Source organism: Panthera tigris, chromosome B3 (assembly GCF_018350195.1).
Source record: "Panthera tigris isolate Pti1 chromosome B3, P.tigris_Pti1_mat1.1, whole genome shotgun sequence".
Lineage (NCBI taxonomy): Eukaryota > Metazoa > Chordata > Mammalia > Carnivora > Felidae > Panthera > Panthera tigris.
This window is the reverse complement of record NC_056665.1, coordinates 88,126,644-88,147,240: the sequence shown is the minus strand read 5'-3', so window position 1 is coordinate 88,147,240 and position 20,597 is coordinate 88,126,644.

The following is a 20,597-nucleotide window of genomic DNA, read 5'->3' as shown; positions in this document are numbered from 1 at the left end:
GGAGAGACAGGGGTGGGCTGAAGTGATCACTGCAGAAAGAAGGAAGTTTTAAGGGCCCATCGGGTTGCACGATTTTCCCAGATGTGGTCAGTAGTCCTAGTACACAGGTAAAACTGATCACTGGATTCATCTAGATTTGGGATTTTGCCAGGTCAATAGAAGGACCACAGAATAGAGGAATTGATGTGGTCATGAGAATAGAATCACTGACTATTGAAGCCCAACAGAATAGAGACAAGGGTGAAGAAAAGAGAGGCTGGGAAAAACAGAAAACAAGGTGAAGGGTTTCAAGTAAGCTTAATCATACCTGGCACCCAGTTCTGCAGTGTTCGGGCACACCAATGCCACACCCAATGCAAAGTGTTCTAATAGATCTACCAATTATACGGTATCATGGGGACGAGATTACTTCTGATTGGAGACCTAATAAGGAGGTAAATCACAGCCTTAAATAATTTAGATCTGCAAGCACAGGGCAGATTTAATAGCTCAGAGCGAATCTATATGGAGCAAGTTGAAGAATAGAAAATATTCGCTCTAAACTATGACAGGGATTCAAGTTTAATAGAGATAGGAGAAGTCCAGGAAGAGGTGAAGAATACTAAAAGAGGAATAGTATATTAAGGGGAAAGATGAAAAGATACACTGCATTTATACTTTAGAGAGCTTTGGATTTTACTCTGTGTGCTAAAGAGCTATTAAAGACTTTTGACAAGCAGAATGATATGATCATTGCAACCTGCACTTTTCCATCATAATATTTGTAAAGATGATAAAGATTGTGTGAACTGTTTAACTGAAGGACAGATTAGATGCATTCCTAGAATTCCTCTAAAATTAAATTTAGTACATGAGCTACTACTTTACCTTTAGAGATTAACATTCCTGATAATGAAAAACATTAAGGTCTCCATAAGCAAATCAACAAATAAAGAAACAGGAATCAACAATTCACAAAGCAGAAATGTAAGTGGGTGACAAAAAAAAATGTTCACCAAAAGTACTTTAAACAAGATTCTTCAGTACTCATGATATTCATCATTGGCAATGACATGATAAGATGAATCTCATTAGTACTGGTTAAATGTACATTGGTATAATCTTTGGAGAAAGCAATTTAACAACAGATATCAAGAATAATTTTGAAAATATTTACTCTTCTTGACCAGTATTTCTACTTCTAAAGGTAAGATCTAAGAATATTATCAAAATACACATATTTATGCATTATAATTTTATAACATTACTTATAAAAATTTAATATAATATCCAATAATAATTGAGTTCTAAATAAGTTATGATAAATTTTATGATGAAATCGCATTGGGCTTTTTTAAGTGAATATGTAAAGATATAAAAGTGTCCATAATATACAGTGAGTAAAAACAGTGCAATATGTAAAATATACAGACATTATAATCTCAATGATGCAAAGTGTGTGTGTGTGTGTGTGTGTGTGCGCGCTCAAAAATATTGGAAGAAAATGTACTAGTCTTAATAACTCTAATCTTTAGATTTAGGATTTAAAGGTCATTGTTATTTTCTTTACGTTTTCTATATTTTATAGATTGGTAATGACAATAATTAAATCTATAATTAGAAAATAAATATTTATGTCAAATTAATATTTCTATAGTAAAAAATTAATCAGTCTTAGAATGAACAAAGCATCATTCATTGTTGCCAATAAAGAATTTTAATTCCGCAAAATCCACTTAAGTCTATCTTTCTCAAAACAAAATCGTATAACTCATCTCTGGTTATTTCACAATTTTGGGAGTGAAGAAGAGAAATGTGGGTGGGCATTTCTCCTTCTCTCTTAGTCCTTTAAGAGTGCTATATGTATATCAACAAATGATTATGAATGATGATTCCATTTTTCTCCCTGAATTCTCCATGACTGGTAAGAACATTTCCCAGCAGCACACACTCTTGAAGCAATGTTCCCTTTTCTCCTGATTTCTCCAAATCTAAGATCAATCTTTGTCAAGACCCCAAAATGCTCAAACTATAATTATGTCCCAGAGAGGACACATAACTGAGCCTCCAGTTCAATGGATCTTTGCCACCAGGAATGAGGTATGCCTAGGCCAAAAGAATGGTCAGAATACCACAGGGCCATTTTCACTAATAAAAAATGACAGAGTAGGTTCTCATTCTACAGACTGAAAGGGTCTTAAAACCATATAAACTTTATCAGGGAAGTTCAGTTGAATGTCTTCCTTGTTTTATAATTCTCATGTTGACCAAACTCCTCATTCGGATACTAGTTCAAACAAACAAAATTCAAGAAGTAAAAATATAGGGAAAACTCCAGCCTTTTTGTCCCATGATTTGATTCCTTAAATCAAGCTTGGTAGATAAGGAAGAACAATGCTTGAAACTGCTCTGATGGAGGATACTTAGTGATTCCTCTTACTTCAACTTATAAGCAAGGCTTTAAATTATCTTTCTAGAAATAAATTGGTAGAGATATGAACTTGTTTAGCAAAGAAAATGTGATTAAATACTCTAATCTGCTGAATTGCTTGTATCCCCCTAATTTTATTTCAGAAAAGCAATCAGCTTTATGATCAAATTCTATCTCCACTCTCCTCTAAAAGTTTATAGATGCTCTCAAATTATAGTATTATTTTATTATTCTTGAGATGTAAGGATGATAATATGGTTTTCTTTTTAATAATTCATAAATGTTTCATGACATGTTTCAGGACCCTTCCATCTTCTTTCTCAACTTTTGCTTTGATGACACTAGTTAAATATCTTCATATGTTTCACCTTCCTCATTCTCACTATTTATTTTAAAGTTTACCCAGAAAATCCTTCCAGCAATTATCCCAAGGTTGTGATCTTTCACTTGCTTAAACAGAAACCCTATAAGCAAATAATAGCTGTTTTCATCCTGTACAATCATGTAGCAGTCACTGAATTTATTTGCAATTTCCAGCTACAGACACTAGATGAAACCATCCATTAATATGATTTTCATGTGTCACCCAAATGTCTTTCATTGCTACATGAGGTGTGACTTGGAAAAAAATTAGGCTTATTTGTGTAGGTGGTTTCTGGAACCAATGGCATTATGACATAAGCCCATGATACAGTTAATTCTACTTCTAACAAAATATTGTATCAAAGCAACAGGAGGTGGTTCCCTGCTGCAAAGATTTCACCAGCAAGCTTTAGGCCAAATAAAACCAGAGTTAAAACAATCATATACTGCCAAATCAAGTATCACTGGAGAACTGAGACTTAGGCATAGAAATTGAAACAATGAAATTTCCAAAAATGTTTTGTAACATTAACAAAAAGAAAAAGAATGAGAAGAAATTACACTGGCATGAAGTAAGGAGAGAAAAGACACAGATAACAAACATCGACAGTTTTACATCAGTCTTTGGTTTTCCCATACCCTAAACATTTTGACATTTTTAATTCTTCTTTTTTTATTTGACAAATATTATCAGGTGCCTGCACTTAGAATTCTTCAGAATCCCAGAATGTGGGATATTTCTACACTTAATCATGATATGAAATCTAAAATGTGTGTCCTTTACTCCTATTTTCCTGTCCTTTTCTTAAATGTATATTCATATTATTTAATATAATTTTATACTTACATGTATATATATAAACACAAAGGAGAAAATGTGACTTTCCCCTCTATGGAAAGATCAGTCTTTATAATGAGCATCCAGGGATATGGAGACAGGGCAGACCAAAAGCAGCCTGAGGTGGCAACAGGGCCGGCCAGCCAAGTGCACAACAAATTCTTCATCCTCATTCCATATCAGAAGACTCAGGCTAGGTGAGGAATCTGATGATACCAGAGTTAACTCCCAAAGATACATTCAGAGCAAGTGGGCTCAGACTCAGCAAAAATCAAATGTATGAACATATACTGACACAGTGCATTCAAATCTGCCATGAGGGACTACATAGATAATAAACACCAAGGTAAAGACAGCAGTAAAAGTATCCCAGCAGCTAGAAGAGTGAACATTATAAAATATATAAAGAAAAAATATATAAGAACCTACTATGTGACAGGCAATATTCTGGGCATTTGCAGCAGTGAATAAAAATTGACAAAATTCCTTGACTTTCTAAAGTATATATCAGTGTAGGAGATGATAATAAACAAGATAAACACAGAGTAATAGCAGCTTAGGAGAAAATAAAACCAGGAAGAAGGGTTGTAGTAGATAGTCCCCAATAATGGCCACCAACAATTTCTCCCCTCCCTGTATTCTCTTCCCTCTCCTCTCCTTAAGAGACGAGGTCTATATTCCCCTCCCTTGAATCAGAGCTGGCCTCATAACTAGCTTTAACTAATATACTAGGCAGAAGCACCAGCTCCAGGCCTAGCCCTTATAAAATCCTGCAGATTCTGTGTGGGCTCTATTGGAATCCAGCTGCCATGAGGTAAGGAAGTCCAGACTATCCTTGGATAAAGAGGCCATATGCAAAGGCCCTGGGTGATGACACCAAAGTGGAGATGGTGATGAGGGAGGAGAACCACGATGCACCTTCAGAGCTCTAACCTACATGTAAACACATTTAAGAAAATATTGAGAAATAATGAATTACTGTTTACTTAATTCACTAAATTTTGGATTGTTTATAATGTATATACAGTCTTAGGGTCATAGATAACAGAAACATCTGGGAGGAGAAAGTAAAAAGGAAACTGGCAGTTATCAAAGGGAAGAACTACAATATAACAATGAGATCCTCTATGCCTGTTCTGAGAATAGAGCAAGAAGAAAATCTTTAAATTGCATAAGAAGGTAAGCCTTTAGGTAAGCATACTAAATGCTATCGAACACTGGAAAGGAAGACGTATGTTGCATTTCTAAAGTAGGAGCTGAGGGGCACAGAATGATCTTGCAGATTCAGTTATAGTCAGCTATAACTAAATATAACTCTAACACTTCTAGGAGTGGCACCTGAGGAACTGCACGCATCTGTTCCACCACACCTGGACCTAATCTCAATGGTATCATCCTGGTCCTCAAGCCTGAGCTACAGGCCTCAATGGGACAAAACTCTGGGAAGTCTTCAGGGGTGGTCAGTATATTTTGCAGGTGGGAGGAATATGAATTGCTTGGGGCCAGAGAGCAGAGTGGGGTAGACTGTTAGTTGATAGGCTCCAGTAAACAATACCTCCAGACATTCACACCCTGTGTAAACTCCTCCCACAATGATGCTGGCCATGGCACAGGACTGACTTTGGCCAATGACACATCTGTAAGTATGATGTAAGCTGAGGTTTGGTAAGTCCTTCATCTTAAGGCTATCCTCTTGGAACACTCCTACTTTAAGGTTAGCTTCCATGATTTAAGCAAGACCTGACTATTCTGCTGGAGAGAGAGCCATATGAAAAGGCCCTGGAAGATGAGTTATCCTATAAGAGGAGAACTGAGACATAACAACAGAGCTTCTGGCTGAATGTTATTCCTATGTGGAATAACAGAATTCCTATGTGGAATTCCTATGTGGAATCTGCAGAATTATCTTAAATAACAAATCATTGCTACTTAAGCCACTAACTTTTAGGGCGGTTTGTTACATGTCAATAAATAGACATCTGAAATAGAGGATAAGACGTAGGAAGACTTAATTGAAAAGGCCTAGAAGTAAGAAAGAAGCCTCTAAGACAGAGAAAGATAACTGGAAAAGAGCATTCCAAGCAGAGGGAACAGCAAGTGCAAAGACCCTGAGGTAGAAGTAGGCCTGGCTTATTTAAGGAACTACCAAAGAGGCTGGTATAGGTGAAACAGAGTGAGTAAAAAGGAGAAAGCTAAGAGATAAAATCAGAAATAATAACAGGGGCCAGATCAGCCTGGGCTTTGTAGGTCATTGTAAAGACTGAGTTTTACCCAGAAGTTGATGAAAAGTTAATGGAGATTTTTATGCACTTGTCAATTCACTTAACAACTATCTATGGAGGCTGATTATGTGTACTTTCCTAGTGCTGGCTGTGTAACAATGAATGAGACTTTGCAGAGGTCAGGGCTGCAGGGGATGTTGACAGGATGAAAAGAATAGGAGCGGGATCACAAAATAACTGGGCCAGGGAAAGATGGCTTCAGTTGCTTCAGGCCAACCTGAAGGACAGAGATTCCTTCAGACAGGCCCCCCCCTTTATTTTCCTCAAAGTCTCTCTTCAGGATAATCTGCTGTGGCTTTACATTAAGAGTACATTATACCTGCATAAGAAAGCTCACTTCTCTTTTAATGCAATTTAATTTCCTAAAAGCTTTTTCCAAACAAATCATGACATTTCATCAGCCACGCACATGTATTCTCAGAAGATCTTGCCAGGCTCCGGTATTCTGTACTCTAAGTGTGTGTCAATACATTTATAGAAAAACATTCTGTTAAAGTTTAAAAGAATCTCTTCAAAAAGACACTGTGTACTTCCCAAAAGGTACTTTACCAATATAGGACTTTACAGATTGCAGTGAGGTTTCAGAGCAATTGACGCACCACCACTGCCTCCTATTCTTACAGTCAAACTAAATGACAAAGTAACAAGCAAAGACGGCACAGAGCTAACATTATTATGGCTTTAAATAAAAGTTCGTGAAGCAATTTTCCTTAAGTGTGGTGCCATACACATCAAAGTATATTTGGCAGGATAGATGATGACAGAGTCACGGGAGGACTTTGTCCGGCCTTGACATGAGTGGCTCCTGAAGGAAACTGTGAAGATCAGCTGGGGAGTTGGGATAAATTGTATTCCTCCAGCTGGTCAACCCATTGGTTAACACTAAATATGATGGTCTCCCAGTTCAGGTCTGACTATATTTAGAATAATAGTTTCGTAGAACTTCTTGTCAAACAGACTGAAACAGAAGTGCTCCCTTCAACAAAATAGAATCCCTCTACATATCTTCTATTTCCGTGGGTTTGTAAAAATGGAAAATCCCAAAATAATTTGCCGTTTCAGAATAACTACGTTCAGCTAACTCATTTCTCCCAGCAATGCAAAGAAATGGTCTTCTTTATGCTATTTCTTAGCTTCTAATTAATGACAGGATTTCAACTTCCAGATAACTGATATTTAATGACTTTGTTGAGCATTTGTTTCCTGCCACCAGCTCCTATTTTCCAGACTTAAAAGCCACAAAAAAACAGATATGAAAAAGTTAAAAACAATGTTGTGTCTACTAACATTGTTGTTCTGGATATTTTTAAAACTCCTGTATAAGGTGTTTGATTTTCCATTTTAAATCATTCACTCTCAAAGACCTAGCCTAACTTCTCTTGAAATACAGTTTTGTTTTATAATGCATGACAAAGTTTCTTGTATTCTACACCACTATTATAGTCTCTGAACTCTCCTTCTGGCCTTATACTTTAATCTCTTCCACAAATATTTTCCATAGATTCCTATCAGGAATTATTTATTTGGCTCTTCTCAAGGGGCTCGGCCAGTGTTTCTCTTGGTTCACTGAATTGGAATCACTTGGTGTTAAAATTAGGGTCCCAAAGCTCCACCTCAAACTTACTAACTGTAAATTTCTGGATGGCCAAGAATTTTTAGCAAACATACCAACTGACTGAGATGTACCAGAGCACCAAACCAAGCAATGGTCTTTAAGCCCTGTGAGAATCTAATAAATACTTGCAAACCCTTAGCCCAAAATGCAGAGGGGACTACATTTTGTACATTCTCTCTGCATTTTGGGCAAAGTATTTATTAGATTCTCACAGGGCTTAAGGGTCATTCACAGGATCCCTGAAGCCTATCAATGAACCCTTTCCCCCAGAGCATCTGGACCCTGAGATCAGAACCCTTTCTTTAATTATCTTATCCATGAGGCTTCCAGGAAAATCAGTGCAGGGAAAACTGAACACCCACTGTACTCTGTTAAGGAGAGCCATTGACAATTTGTCTTTTATCTCAACCTCAAAATGAAGTGTATTTCTTCTGATCCAATTCGCCCAAGTATTGTGAAGTTGAAATTGCTTTAAAAGCTTTAGAAGAAAAGTACCATATAAATGCAAATAACAGGAGATTTGATAAAAAGAATAGTCATATCCAAGTGCACAATGGCTGCCCTATCCAAATGAGCAGTTTGAAGTTTCACTGCTAGTGTCATTCAACATACATCAGAGAATAAAGACTACGAAGTGAGTCCTCTAGAATTCTTCTTGAATTGAAAGCATATTTTTCTCATGCTATCAGTGTAATATGCCACACAGTGAACTGAAAGAAGACATGAGGGACCAGACTTGCTAATACCACCCCAAAAGAATAAAAGGATAAAGGGGCCCTATCACTGATGCAGACAAGCTGTACAACTTCCTATTCAACTCCTGCAAGGAAATTCAGGGAGCTCTGAAGACAATATTCAGATCACCACTCTCTCCCTGTGCCAAGGCACATTTTTAACAGCACAAACATCTGTCCACACATTATAAAGCCTGGAATTTACCAGTTTAACTGCTCAGGTTGGCATGTCTACATGGCTTCTGATCCATCAAGTGGGTTTTTGAAACCAGGGCAACAGTGCTGGTACTCAGCCTAACGGGTTATTTGGTGGGCTGAGTCTGTCAATAAATATGCATGCATACATACATACATACATAAATGGAGGGATGTATTTTTTTCTAGACACTGCTCTTTGGATGATACATCTGCAACTATTCCCAGACCTCCTCTGAAACTACCCCTGAAAATGTTTACGATTTTGTCAGCAGCTGGCCACAACACTCCTTCTTTGGGTGCTACAAATTGGAGGAGCGCTCAGATAAAATGTTTGCATTAGACAATGAGTGACTGGCCAAGAGCATTTTGCAATGCATGTCTCTAATTATAAATAAGATATAAACAGAACCCTGGGAGAATAATCAGGGACAGAAAAATAACTTCACCTTCAGAACAGCAACCTCTTCATAGCTCTCTTGCCTGTGCTCCAGAGTCCACATGTTAGACTCTCCACAATTGTACATGACAGAAAAGGAAAAAAGTGTCGGTCTATCATGGCTAAGGAAATTGGGACCTTATTTTACTTGATATGCATATTATTCTTTTTGTAATTAGTGTCCTTTTAGGTCAAAGTATTAATGTTCCTCTTCTTTGAAGAGACAGATAGTTGGGATTGCTTATTTTACTTTTCAGCAAACCCATAAAGAGAAACAATGCATGCTGATGGACTTCAACAGAAAAAATTGACCAAATACAAAAGCCAATGCCTGATCTAGTAATTACCAGATGGGAGATGGGAGACAGAAGAGAGAGCTCATGCTTTTGAATAGACTCTATATGCTATAAACCCAAGCCAATACATGACCTTGCTTTCTTCCCATAGCTCCCCTGGAGGCACAAAACCAAACAGAGCAGCCTATATGGCCCAAGATCAGGTCTCTTCTAAATGCCTCCTTACATAATTACTAGGCCTTAAAGAGAGAGAAATTCAGTGCTTAAAGTAGCCTCTCTTTCTGCCACTTTAGGAAAAACTTCCAAATATTCTAGCACATATCAAAACCAAAAATCTCATAACCACAGCAGGAGATACTATCTAAAGAAAGTTAAAGATCCCTACTTGAACAACTTTTCTCTCTCTTCAGATCAAAAACTTTGAGCCTACAGAGCTTGCATGCTCTACCATTCACTGGAAAGATTCAAAGAGCTAAATAGTTCAAATTTTTTAGTCATATGGAATAGAACTACTGTAGATAAGACTGGAAATCTTATCAAAAATCTCTATTCTATTGGTTACATCAATAGAATTCTTCCATCATAATATCAATGAAAAAATATATCTGCATAAGGCATTTGGAATAAATGTAAGATCCTTCTCTGAAATTGCTTATTATCTTGCCTTTTTGAAACCTAATATATTCCTGCCACAGACTGAGTATACTATTTTGTGATGAGGACAGAAAAGTCCCACTTATGATAGAATTACTGTATCACTCTCTTTCATGTTCAGAAATGTTGCTAGTGTTGTTGTTCATGTAAATGGGACTTTAAAAAATGAACTGCAGTTTCTTTTCCACTTGATACATGTAAAATCCATTTTTCATCAACAGTTCTTTGAAGAACCTGCCACTGATTGCAGTTCTGCTTTTCTCATCATAGTCTGACGGATGTTTGTGCTCAAAATAAGCTGCCCTTTGCTGATTGCTGCAGGCTGTGTGGTCTGTCAATTGTGAAAATACAGCATTCCCCAGCTAGGCCACATTGCTTATTGTAATCAAAGAGTCAGATGCAAACATTCATTCCAATGATTCCCTGACTCTGATCTCTACTTGCTTTACTGTAGTGTCCATTTTCATTGTGAGGTATCCTCAGAATAAAAATGCCACAGGTTAGAAATCAAGTCAGTTAACCCAGCTATGTTAAAATTTTCCCCTCGGTCAAGAGAATAAGCCTCTTGTTTTTCTTAAAATATGTGCAAAAGAAAGCTGTTTTCTTTTAAAAATACAACTGGTGGAAGCTGCCATTTTAATGAGGATGCAGAGAACACAGAGTGTAGGAACTAGAAACTAAAGATTCGCATCCCTGGCAGCAACTCTGAATGTTATGAGTTTAATACCTGTCAATCAAAACAATGTCAGTTAAAAGCATGTTTGTGAAAACAGAAATGAACTGACAAATTATATGGTCAATTAATCTTTTGGCCAAGCAGGAAAGAATATCCAATAGGAAAAAGACAGTCTCTTCAACAAATGGTGTTGGCAAAACTGGACAGCAACATGCAAAAGAATGAAAGTGGACCACTTTCTTACACCATACACAAAAATAAATGCAAAATGGATGAAAAACCTAAATGTGAAAAAGTCCTAGAAGAGAACACAGGCAGTAACTTCTTGGATATTGGCTATAGCAATTTCTTTATAGATATCTCTGAAGGCAAGGGGAACAAAAGTAAAAATGAATTATTGGGATTTCATCAAGATCAAAAGCTTCTGCACAGCCAAGGAAACAATCAACAAAACTCAAAAGACGTTCTATGGAATGGGAAAAGATATTTGCAAATGACATATCTGATAAAGGGTTAGTATCCAAAATATATAAAGAACTTATAAAACTCAACACCCAAAAAAGAAATAATCCAATTAAAAAATGTCATGAACAGAGCACTGGGTGTTGTATGGAAACCAATTTGACAGTAAATTTCATATATTAAAAAATTTTTAAAAAATGTCATGAACAGACCTTAATCTCTGTTGCAAACTGTTGAATTCTGTCATCTATTGTAGCGCGAAAGCAGCCATAGACAATATGTAAACAAATAGATGTAGCCGTGTTACAATAAATCTCTATTTACAAAAACAAATGATGGGTTGGATTTGGCCAATGGGCTTTGGTTTGTTAACACTTGATCTAGAGATGCCCCTCTTGGTTGGGTGTCCTTTCAGAAATCCTTTCTCAGCTCTGGTCCTTGCTTCATTAAACACTTAGGTCCAGATAGTTGAATGTTCTTGAACATCTTCTTTATTCCCTCTTTATCTCCTCCTTCTGGTTCATTCCCTAGTAAGCTTCTCTGGGGAAGAAATATTTTTAGTAGTTATTGTGAGAGCAGCTCCATAGGAAAAGCTAAGATAAAAACTGTCGTTAACTGAACTATGTTAATGTGAAATGCATAGCGTTTTGGTGATCTGCTCTGTTACTATTCTAGTTTCTTAAACACTCACCACCCCACCTTACCAAAAAAAAATTCAAAATGGATTATTACAAAATGAATTTGGTCCATGTTTTAGACTGCAGTGGACTTGTACTTAATATGACAAACTAGGTTTTATATGTTACGCAAGGAGTAATTTTGATTCTAGTGGAAAAAATTCTTTGGGTGTGTTTTGCTTCTTTGAGAATTTGGTAGTTTTGTGAAATAAAGGATGTCTAGCATTTCTTAGAGGGAATCCCCATGGAGGACACATGCAGCAATTGCAGGATTACCCTGAGAATTGAGGAAATTCAGCTTACCACTGAACATTTTAACCAGAAAACGAAAGTATCCATTGCATCTCAGTAGAACTTAAAATTGGAAAATAAGTACGAAAAAAGTTTGCTTCCTGGGAAAGCAAGATTTCAGAAATATTGGAAATCTGCTAAAGCATCAGTTTTCTCCATAGTCCTTATCTTTCAGATTTTTTCTATCAATTATGAAGTGCATTCAAATCTCCTTTTAAATTGAAAAATCCTTACTTATATACATTGATCTTTACACCAAGAGGGCTATAGAGTAAACCTGACTTTCCAATCTTTCTAATCTTAATTGAATTGTTTATATAGCATTTCAAGCCTATTAGCAATTAAGCATACACTCTTGTGATGTGAGTCAAGGAGTAAAATACAGTGATTTTTGTGTCAACTCCATTTGTCATAAGAAATCAATGTATGACCAGCAGAGCCAGGAAAACACTGACATCCTTTTATGGTGGACATTAATTTCTATGGCAGATAGTGTAGACTTGTGCTGTCCTGTCTCCTACAAGGAGGGTCTTGCTGTCCAGCTATGGGGAAGCATTCAGCAGAAAGTCTGAAGATGTCAGCTCCTTTAGGGTTGGATTCCGTTGAAGTCCTGCCCTTCCAGAACAGCTCCCCACTGATTATTGCATGAGATGTGGTGGTGGTAATAAAGACCAGACTGCCTGATGGGGGACATCCTGTTAGACAATACTTGCTCCAGAGGTCCCTGCCAGCGTTTACAATTTAACTTCTCTTTCTGGTCAATCTTTGTTCTACTCCTTTCATCCACAGGCTTTATCCCTCCCAAACATGTTGCATCCCAAACTCCATCTCAACATCTGCTTGCAGAGAACCTGGTCTGCAGTAGCAGATAGTTGATCAGTAATCCTCACAGTCTCTCAGTGGGTTCTCCAAGAGGAATGACTTGAAACATAAACCAAAGGTTGGGTAATCTAGGAGCACTTTCTTTTGAGCAGACAGTAGAAACTACTAGAAATCTGAATAGTTTGCTGTCTTTGCAAAAATATATATATATTTAGAGTTCTGGTATATGAAGTTTTAGTGGAAAATTGATTTTTCTCCATTTTTCCTTCAGTTCTTTCTGTACAGCAGGTCATCAGTTGCCACAGCTTCTGTGCACCCAGTTATTGCTTAGGCTTCTATGGCACAAGCTGGATATGGGGTGTAATATAGGAAAGAAGAGGAAGATCAAGTGCCAGGAGAACTCACCCAGTTTGTCCTTGACGGAGGAGACAGTAGTTCCCAATTACAGCCTCAAGGGATTTGCCAGTTTGGGTTCAATCCAGCCCCTTCAATCCTGCTTCTGTTGATATGTGGAAGGGGCTGATGTTTACTGAAGACCTATATGCCCTAGGCCCTTTACACATGTCATCTCATTTAACTTTCAAACAAATATACAAGTTAGATATTTTAGAACTGAGGAAATCGAAGAGTAGAGAAATTTGAGTGACTTGCCCAAGATCATTTGATATTTCTGACAGCAGAGAAGCTGGTGAAGAGTGAGTGCTGAAGCAGTATCACTGGTTTTTTGTTACACTCATTCTTCCTTCTTCCTTAGTAAGAGAAATCCAAGTTTTAGCCAAGTTCATTGTAACCTTAAATATAAATATCTCTATTCATTCCCAGTACAATCAGATAAAGTTCTCACCAATGAGATGTAAGTAGCAGTGTTGTGCTGGACTGCCTAGAAGTCTCTTTTAAAAGAGGCAATAAGGTTTTCTTCTTTTTTCTTTTGTCCTGATGTCTAGAATGTGGATGTGATGGCTGGAGCTGTAGCAGCCACCTGGACCATAGGATGATTTGGAGAATGAAAATCATTCTCTAAGATGGGCGAAGAATGGAGAGCTTGAGTATGAGATGATGCTGTGGTCCATCATTCCAGCTCTGAATTGCTTACCTCCAAATTCCTTATGCATGAGAGACTTAAAAGAGACAACTTCTTTTTCTTTTAAGAATGTAAGCCATTTCTTTGTTGGATTTTTTTGTTATGTGTAGCTGAACCTAGTGCTAATTGATGTGAATGCCAACATCTTTTGGCAGGAGAAGTCATTTCCTACTTGGAATAGGAGCTTAAAATGGGTCTATTGCACTTGAATTTGAATATAAGGTGGTTATTTTTTGAATAACACCATTAAACTCCACATCTCTCTTCTAACAGTGGTATTTAGGAAGTAGCTCAGAGCCTTTCTGTTTGACAAATTCATTCCTCATATTTTTGTGTGACATACACAAACATGCTTTTAAAAAGTTTTTTTATTTAGAGGATCTCTTTTGCACTGCTGGTGGGAATGCAAACTGGTGCAGCTACTCTGGAAAACAGTATGGAGGTTCCTCAAAAAATGAAAAATAGAACTACCTTAGGACCCAGCAATTGCACTACTAGGTATTTATCCAGAGGATACAGGTGTGCTGTTTTGAAGGGGCACATGCACCCCAATGTTTATAGCAGCACTATCAACAATAGCCAGGGATGCCTGGGTGGCTTAGTCAGTTAAGCATCCGACTTCAGCTCAGGTCATGATCTCACAACTTGTAAGTTCAAGCCTGCATCAGGCTCTGTGCTGACAGCTCAAAGCCTGGAGCCTGCTTCAATTCTGTGTCTCCCTCTCTCTCTGCCCCTATCCTGCTTGTGATCTCTGTCTCTCGTAAATGAATAAATGTTAAAAAAAAAAAAAGCAATAGCCAAAATATGGAAAGAGCCCAAATGTCCATTGATGGATGAATGGATAAAGAAGATGTGGTGTATATATACAATGGAGTGTTACTTGACAATCAAAAAGAATGAAATCTTGCCATTTGCAACTGTGTGGGTAGAACTAGAGGGTATTATGCTAAGCAAAATTAGTTATATAAAGATAAATATCATATGACTTCACTCATATGAGGACTTTAAGATACAAAACAGGTGAACATAAGGGAAGGGAAGCAAAAATAATATAAAAACAGGGAGGGGGACAAAACAGAAGAGACTCTTAAATAGAACAAACTGAGGGTTGCTGGAGGGGTTGTGGGAGGGGGGATGGGCTAAGTGGGTAAGGGGCATTAAGGAATCTATTCCTGAAATCATTGTTGCACTATATCCTAACTAACTTGGATGTAAGTTAAAAAACAAAAACAGAACAAAACAAAACAAAACAAAGCCACACCTTAAACTCACCAAATTGTACCATTAAATATGTATAGCTTCTTGTATGTCAATCATTTGTCAATAAAGTGGTTTTAAAAAAGTTTTTTTATTTAAATTCTAGTTAGTTAACATACAGTGTCATGTTAGTTTCAGGTGTACAATGTAGTGATTCAACACTTCCATACAACATCTGGTGTTCATCACAAGTGTCCTCCTTAATCCCCATCACGTATTTCGCCCATTTCCCACCCACCTCCCCTCTGGTAACCATCAGTTTGTTCTCTATAGTTAAGGGTCTGTTTCTTGGTTTGACTCACTCACTCTTTTTTCCCCCTTTGTTCATTTGTTTTCTTTCTTAAATTCCACCTATGAATGAAATGATATGGTATTTGCCTTTCTCTCACTGGCTTATTTAGCTTAGCATAAAAACTCTCTAGTTCCACCAATGTTGTTGCAAATGGCAAGAGTTCATTCTCTTTTATGACTAATATTCCATTGTGTGTGTGTGTGTGTGTGTGTGTGTGTATGTGTGTGTATGTGAGTGTGTGTATACCACATCTTCTTTATCTTTTCATCAGCCGATGGACACTTGGGCCTTTCCCATAATTTGGCTATTACATAAGGCTGCTATAAACATTGGGGTGCATGTATTACTTTGAATCCATATTTTTGTATTCTTTGGGTAAGTACCTAGTAGTGCAATTGCTGGAGTGTAGGTAGTTCTATTTTTAACATTTTAACATTTTTAACATTTTTAACATTTTTTACCATTTGAGGAACCTCTACTGTTTTCCAGAGTGGCTGCACTAGTTTGCATTCTCCCCAACAGTATGAGAGGGTTCCCCTTTCTCCACATCCTCACCAGCACCTGTTGTTTCTTGTGTTGTTGATTTTAGCCATTCTGACATGTGTGAGATGATAATCTCACTGTAATTTTGATTTGTATTTCCCTGATGATCAGTGATGTTGAGCATCTTTTCATATGTCTGTTGGCCATCTCTATGTCTTCTACTGAGATGCAATGGATACTTTCGTTTTCTGGTTAAAATGTTCAGTGGTAAGCTGAATTTCCTCAATTCTCAGGGTAATCCTGCAATTGCTGCATGTGTCCTCCATGGGGATTCCCTCTAAGAAATGCTAGACATCCTTTATTTCACAAAACTACCAAATTCTCAAAGAAGCAAAACACACCCAAAGAATTTTTTCCACTAGAATCAAAATTACTCCTTGCGTAACATATAAAACCTAGTTTGTCATATTAAGTACAAGTCCACTGCAGTCTAAAACATGGACCAAATTCATTTTGTAATAATCCATTTTGAATTTTTTTTTGGTAAGGTGGGGTGGTGAGTGTTTAAGAAACTAGAATAGTAACAGAGCAGATCACCAAAACGCTATGCATTTCACATTAACATAGTTCAGTTAACGACAGTTTTTATCTTAGCTTTTCCTATGGAGCTGCTCTCACAATAACTACTAAAAATATTTCTTCCCCAGAGAAGCTTACTAGGGAATGAACCAGAAGGAGGAGATAAAGAGGGAATAAAGAAGATGTTCAAGAACATTCAACTATCTGGACCTAAGTGTTTAATGAAGCAAGGACCAGAGCTGAGAAAGGATTTCTGAAAGGACACCCAACCAAGAGGGGCATCTCTAGATCAAGTGTTAACAAACCAAAGCCCATTGGCCAAATCCAACCCATCATTTGTTTTTGTAAATAGAGATTTATTGTAACACGGCTACATCTATTTGTTTACATATTGTCTATGGCTGCTTTCGCGCTACAATAGATGACAGAATTCAACAGTTGCAACAGAGATTATGTGGTCTACAAAGCCAAAAATATTTACTATCTGTCCTTTTCCAAAAAAAGTTGCTGACCTGTGCTCTAGATGGTTACAAATACTGAGTCACAGAGGGCACTAGGCCAGTAACTATGATGTAGTCTTAAATGGAGAAGTAAGCTTCTTTGGACAAAGAGAGAGCTAAGGCAGAGTCTTCAGGACAATTGATGACGTCTTATAACTCCTATGTGCCAAGCCATGCAAGCTGTTTCCACCTGCAAATAACAATCCTCTGTGATAATCCTTTGACATATTGTAAGTGACTCTTCTACCTCTCCTTTCCCCCCAAGTTTCTCTCGTTGCACCTCCTCTTTTCTAACTCACACTCTTCTGGGCATTTCCATCAACATTTTTAGCACCAAATAACTTCTATAGGCTGATGATTCCCAACTCCACATCTCCTGAACCTGAGATCTGCAGACCTACTGCCTTTGGAACAGCACTACTCCTCAAATGCAATATACATAATAACTCACCCTTTCTTCCCCTCTAAATAAAATTAGTAATGAATTCTGACTGCCTTATTTAGATCCCTTACTAGTTCTGTAACCCCAGGTAGATGACTTAAACCCTTTAATACTTGGTTTCCTCATGTGTAAAGCTGGGATAATAATAATACCTACTGCAGAGTGCGGTTAGGATTAAATGAGATGGTGTATGTAAAGGACTTAAAACAATGCCTGACACAAATGAATAGCTCAAAAACTATTAGTAGTGAAACTATCAGTAGAATGTTTTATTTTTATTTCCACTATTAGTAACTAGCAATTCCATTAAGTGTTACCTTTTACCTTGGCTCTCCTCTTGAAATTCTGACTTCTCTATGCTCTCACAGGACATACTTCCTCCTAACAGATCAAGGGTTTATCATTGTGTTGTAATTGCTTATTTATATGTCATCTCTCAAGAAGTCCATAAGTAACTTGGTGACAAGCTGCATCTGATTTTACTCTTGATACTGAAGGAATATCATAGAATGGACTTAGTGGGCAGGTGGAGAGATTAGCGAGAGGATACTAGATGAGACCTAAAGAGGGCCTATTAAACTAAGTCAGTGGGACTGAGGATGCAGTGGGGAGGAAATGATTTCAGAAAAGTTCAGATAAAAGATTCAACAGAACTTGGCAATGACTGGATATCAGCAATGAAAGAAAATCTTCCATTGTACTTCCTACCAGCCAAAAGTTTATCTACTCTTGAAGTAAGAATATTTTCAACAGAGCAAAGACTATTATTTTGAGCTAGGACTGGTCATAAGAATGAGAATTAGATGTGACTTCAGGCTTTCTCTCTGCCCAGCTTTAATGTGTTAGTCCTCACCTAGTCTCATCATTTTTTTTATCCATCGACCAGTGTAGCCCAAGAGATAAGAGCACATGTCTGAAGTCAGGCAACTAGTTTCAGTTCCTCCCTGAAACTGGGGACTACAGGCAAGTTACTTAACCCCTCCAAATCTCAGTTTCTTCATCTATTTTTTAATGAAAATTTATTTATTTATATTTTTATTTATTTTTACTTCAAGTGTAATTAACATACAGTTTTACAATAGTTTCAGGTGTATAATATATTGATTCAACACTTCCATACATCACCGGGTGCTCATCACAGCAAGTGCACTCCTTAATCTCCAACACCTATTTCACCCATCTTCCCACCTACCTCCCCTCTGGTAACCATCAGTTTGTTGTCTATAGTTAAGAGTCTGGGTTTTTGTTTGTCTCTTTTTTTCTTTGTTCATTTGTTTTGTTTCTTAAATTCCACATATGAGTGAAATTAGTTTCCTCATCTTTAAAAGGAGAATGATGATTGTATCTACCTTGCTGGTTTATATGAAAATTAAATAGACAATACATGTAGAGCCTTGGGCACAGCACCTGGTAAATAGTAAACATTCCATATTCACTATTTTTATTTTATAAGAATAAACATAGTAAAGTAGTGAGTCTTTAACTTGGAGAGCCACAAATATAAAAAATTCCTAAGACAGAGCTACAACTTTTGTATCATAAAACATAAAATATAATCAAAATCTCTAATCTGGATATTTTGTAGAAAAGTAGGTATGAATACCACATGAGCCAAAAGATAAAAATCTCATCCTATAACACCTGTTGGAAGATATCATTAGAAATTGGACTAGAAGAAAAGAAAGTCAATCAGCTGAAATCATTTGACCTCCATAATTTCTTTCATAATAAGAATCTGTACTCTGCTCAAGAATTGGACTCCCAATCTAACCTCTATCATATCATTGCTCACACAAATTTCTTTACCTTTCAGTTATGAATTTATTACCAAACCTTTTAGAACTGAACATTCTTATTCAGTACAGAAACAGCAAAGTCAAAAGATATGTTTAATAATTTCCTTCTAACAAATGGAAAGTAAATGTTATGAGTAGCATATTTTAGTATTATAGCTAACTTAGGAATTATTGGTTTATAGCATTTAGTATTTATTGTTGCTTAGGAAGACTATAAAATCCAAATGGTAAATCAAGTTCCTGATTGGAAAGCTGTTCTATTCACAAAAGTTGACTAATGTGACACTGACAGTAGTTCATTGTGAATTTTTCATATTAGGCAAGTCATATCATTATCAGTATATTACTTTAAAAAGGTAGGAGTGACATAAAATGAATGCAACTAAAATCTAAGGGCAAGTTCTCCCTAATTCTCCTTATCCTCCATCCCAGCTACCACTACTTCCAGGGTTCAGATATACATGAAATTTCAACCAAAAAGGGTTTGAAAAGATAGAGGCAACTTTTATAAGAAAAATAAAGTAAACTCAGAAGACAGGTAGGTGAAAGGAAACCCATTCCATTTTGATCCTCTGTGTAGCCTCAATTGAATCATTTCTTTCTATATACTACTCTTTCCTCATTTCTGAAGTAATAATTGCCATCTCATCATCTTGACAGTGTGATCTAAATTCTAGGAATTTCTCTCGGCCTCATTTTGCCATTCAAAAATGATGGATTTGCATTAGACGTTTCTAAGTTTGCTTTAGCTTTCAAATGCTATGACTCCAATAGGTCAAAGGTTATTTTCATTAAAGCTTAAAGATATCTTATCCAGAAGACCCCTGACCAAGTACACCTATGTTATCCATAGACATTATGGATTTCTTTAGGTCCACAAGAAGACAGAACATCTGACTGACAAATTTTTATGGAAAGTCAGGAAGCAGAAAGGCCAGTACTACAGAGAACTATCTAGAGAGGAGAAAGCTATTGGGGGAGTGGGGGGGGGGGGGGAAGGCCACAGGGCCAAGGTTAAGAATGCTTTCTTCATGGTAGATGTTCAACAGAGATGGTAAATTTTCTTGGAAAGTAGGTGTGGATATTGTCAGTGTAAGGAGAGAAGATACTCCAAAAGAGAAATCTGTGTGACATTAAAGACTACTTATCATGCTGAGTTATGTTGTCTCAAGATTTCATTGTCTGATGATAATTTTTATAAGTCCTCAAAAATGAAACTTGTAATCATGTATGAGAACTCTCATCATATGACCAAGTATATTATGAAGTTAAGGTTGCTATAAAAATACTCTTATAGTGAGGATTTGTTCTGGGCAAAATTATGGTGCAGAGAGAAAATATCATCATGACATTCTCATCTCCCCTCTGCCACATTTGTCTCCCCTCCAATTCTCACCCTTCCCTTGGTTTTCC